Source organism: Belonocnema kinseyi, chromosome 9 (assembly GCF_010883055.1).
Source record: "Belonocnema kinseyi isolate 2016_QV_RU_SX_M_011 chromosome 9, B_treatae_v1, whole genome shotgun sequence".
NCBI lineage: Eukaryota > Metazoa > Arthropoda > Insecta > Hymenoptera > Cynipidae > Belonocnema > Belonocnema kinseyi.
The window spans coordinates 10,352,159-10,356,387 of NC_046665.1; the positions used below are offsets into that span (position 1 = coordinate 10,352,159).

General features: G+C 34.9%; 1 protein-coding gene across 2 annotated transcripts in view; it reads right to left on the minus strand.

Moving 5' to 3' along the window:
• The window catches only part of LOC117180241 (protein arginine N-methyltransferase 6), an 88,760-nt gene that overhangs the window by 43,227 nt on the left and 41,304 nt on the right, over window positions 1–4,229 (minus strand). The gene's annotated exons all lie outside the window — the stretch shown is intronic.

Genomic DNA, 4,229 nt, shown 5'->3' on the forward strand with positions numbered 1-4,229 from the left:
TTTACCGCGATTTCGCTGGAAGCGGGCGCAATTTTTCAGATTAGCACCCGCTCCCGGCGAAATCCTGCGGTTGTCCTTATGACAAATTTTTAATTATATATAATAGAATATATAATAGAAGTTTTATATAATAACCATATCTACATTTCCAAGTTATCCAAAATCTAAAAAAGAGGTTAAAATCCATATGACGTTCGTCCGTGCGGACTTACTCCCTCGCAATATAAAAGCACACGTCGTCAAAATTTACATACGCTTTCGTATCACTTAACGCCCCAAGTAAATGTATCACCTAACGTAAACTTACTATGTCCCACGCTGATCAAATCATTTCTATCATCGGACGTCGTAATTTAAGTCGACTGCAAATATAAAAACCTTCATTTTATTTTAACATTTTCACCTCAAGTTGAATCACATAATATTGCAAATAAGTACTTCAGTATCGTAAATTATTAAGGTTATATATTGTAATTTGGAAATAAACTGCACGTATAATCACTAGCTAATTGTAAATGTCACCAAAGCTTTTTATACAGTGTAAGTATCTATAATTTTTTTCCGGTATGATTTTCTTCTGGAAATAAATAAATTTCCTCTAAATCTTTAAGAATCTGTTTAGCTGCAGAATGTCAGCTGATCGAATGCTTCACTGTCTATCGCTAATTTTAACAAACAACTTTTCGCGGTAGTATCCTACGAAATGGTTATGTTATTATGGACATATTAGTCATGGTCATTCGTAAGCAACATTTATTTTATCAACATGCTTTTGGAAATGCTTACCATCTAGAGTTTCCGAAAATCAATTCAAAAAGTATGAATTTTGTTGCTATGTGAATTGAAGTGTTTTAGGAAGACATAACAACTGGTAATAAATTGTTCCAATCAACATAATTATTGGCATAAGATCGGATGTAATCAACTAATACCGCGTGACCTCGTTCTAAAGATTCATTCGATTGTGGGCGATATTTGGAAGTGGTTATTTGTCTGTTTCCAAATCTTTTGCATAATATTTTCAAAAGGGTGCTAATAAAAGCACTTCCCCCGTCTGTTAAGATAACTTTTGGCGTTCCGTATTAAGAAAATAGGTTTTCGGCTAATGCCTGAGCTATTTTTATTGCTCTTGTATCTGATATTTTCACGGTCATATAATACTTTGATAAGTGATCCTGCATAGTGATGATGCGTTGGTTGCCATCTAGGGTGATGGGTAGCGGGCATGCATTGTCGAGAGATACCTTACCAAATGTGTCTATATTGTATGCGCTAATTATAAAATGAACATTTACCGCGTACAAGAAGCTGCAGACTACAGCCTGAAACTACCAGCTGTTTCGGATATTGAACCATTATGAACATCTAACAGATTGAGCAGTAATATTCTATGTGCTTGTCATGTTTGCGAAATATCAAGAAACTCACAACCTGTAAATGTTTCAAATTTCCCAACGCAAAATACTTGTCCCAAACGAGAGAGCTTACTTGTCAATTTAACGAATAAAGAAATTTCTGGTAAATTAATAAGACTTGTTTACTGATTCCTTTCTAACTTATCCCTTATTTAATCTATATCCTTGATTCCAGTATTCATTCTTTACCTATCGTAGCCATGAGCATCGTGCAATCGAGTCCAAAAGTTTCAGAATCATTAGTCTCATCACTATTGAAACGGAAAATGTATGAAGAAAATGGAACGAAGACGAAGAATATGTCGCTAATTCAACCACATGGAAGCCAGCATCTTCAGATCGCTGTCGGTATAAAAAGGGATAAAAAATCATGGAAGCGTCCGCTACTTTCTTTAGATGACTTTTCGAAAATTTTGAAGAAATTTTACCTCAGTCAAAGTAAGGCAATTTAAATCGCTCAGCTTTTCGTGAGGCTACTCAAAACTTTTAAGTTATTAAACCATATTTGGAGAAAAAGCTGATGGCCAAAAGCCATTGTGTAGATAATTACGTTGGCGTTAGGAATTTTGATTTTATTAATATCAAACCGTGAAAAATCTCTGCAGCAGCCGAAATTATTACTTATTGCACTGATCTAGAGGGCTTGATTAAGCATGTCAAAGACAAACTAGAAGTGTCCAAAGTTCATTAAAAGTTTGGGATTGATGATTGTGGAGTTTTAAAGGTATGTCTTTCTACTCAACGTACTGAAAATGAAAAAAACATTGGAAGGTCATCGTAAAAGATATAAGCACAGACTTTCTTCGAAGAGATTTAAGGATTCTAGCGTCAAGAAGTTGCTGATACTTTCATTGGCACAATGCTCTCAGGAAAATTATTCCAATGTATTTCAGTTGTGGGCTGCAGTCAAGATTAATCACGTCAAAGGAACAATTGCATTGTACATTTTGTATTGTACATATTTTTATGGTGCACAATTGTACCTGATTCATTTTCCTTTTCGTATCTTGGGCAGTTTTACCGCAAAGTAGAATTTTCAATGTTTCAGAAAATTCAAAAACTTGTTGCGATAATCTTTTACGGATTTCAAACAGCAACGTTCTTTTTATGGAAGAAAGTCATAGGGATAAATCGATCGAGTTTCCGAGTCCAAAATTTTATTGTATTATTTTTAATGCTGTTTGTATAAATGAATCAAAAAGTACTCGTCAGATAAAACAGTGATTAATGACAAATTTGTACATCTTCTTGAGGTGCACAATTTTAGTTGATTAATTTTCTTTATTGTATCTTGTACAGTGTGAACGCATAATTGAAATTTTTATTTTTCATCATTTTTTGTGCGATCAAAACTTTAATTTACGAAAAAATACAAAAACCTGTTACTATAATCTCGTAGGGCTTTCAAAAATCAACGTTTTTCTTCTTTGGACTTATTTTTATATCAAGCGTTGTACAATATTGGACTCGGCAATTCGATCGATTTATCCTTATGAATTTTTTTTCGATAAAAAGAACGTTACTGTTTGAAAGTCGTACAAGATTATCGCAACAACTTTTGGAATTTTTTTTTAAACATCGACAATGCAATATTGGTCGCACCTCTAAAGACATTAAAGTTGACCTAGTTGACCTAATAAAAAAGCCATGACTTTAACAGCCGAAATATTCGGGGGAAATATAAGTAAGAATGAAGCTATCAAACAAACAGCCGAGATTATAACAAGTGCAATTGCTCTTAAAACTGGCAGCCCTCAATAACAACTCTGTAAAAATAATTTGTTGGAACGCTCAGGTTATCCTAAAAAAACATGAATTAGCCACATACCTTTACAAGAATAACATTGCCATTTGCATGCTTAGCGAAACTTTACTACGTGAAATGCCTACAAGTGAATCTAGTTCGAGGCTAAAAATTATACCGAAAAAACACAAACAGAGGTAACGCGATCTTAATTCAAGAAAATATTGACCATCGCGAACTGACAATTCCTGAACTTCAAATCCTTGAAGCTACGGCTATACGAATAAAAATCCACGGGAAACCATGTGCCATCGTCTCGCTCTACCAGACTACCTCTCGCGAATTTACAAAAAATGATTACAGAAAAATATTCCAACTTGCACCCTCAGTAACTGCAGCAGGAGAACTAAATGCCAAACACTTAGCTTGGAATAGCAGAACAACTAACAAAATCGGAAAATAAATGTTTACATTCATAAATAATAAAAATCTCTCAGTTTCAGCACCAGACTCGCATACCTTTTCCCCTCACAATGCAAAACATAAATCTGATACTTTCACTATTGACGAACTAGACTCAGTCCATCTACCAGTTCTCCTGAGCCTTTTTACCAATTCTGAAAAGGCTCCGGTCTTACCTCGCTGCAAGTTTGCAAAAGCAATCTGGCAAACATTCAACTCGGCCCTAGAATTTCACGCTAATTTCGAACCTTCACTAACAAATACCACTCTAATTGACGACGGCATATCTAATCTTACCTCAAACATAAAAACTGTTATTCACGCTTCAGTCCCTTAAACTACTATTAACAAATACGCTCCACCTCTCAGCACCAAGATTGAGGAGCTTTTCCACACGCGCAATAAACTCTGCCGAACACATAAAACAACTAGAAGCTGTAACCTTAAAAACTGCGAAATTTTAACAAATTGTTTCAAATTTTCGTAAAATCCCTAGTACCGATAATATTACCAGGTGTATACATATGAAACCGGTATTGCCATCTAGCGGCCAGTAGGCGCACTTGTAGGCACTGTCGGAACTTACCATTTGTGCTAATTGGCGTATT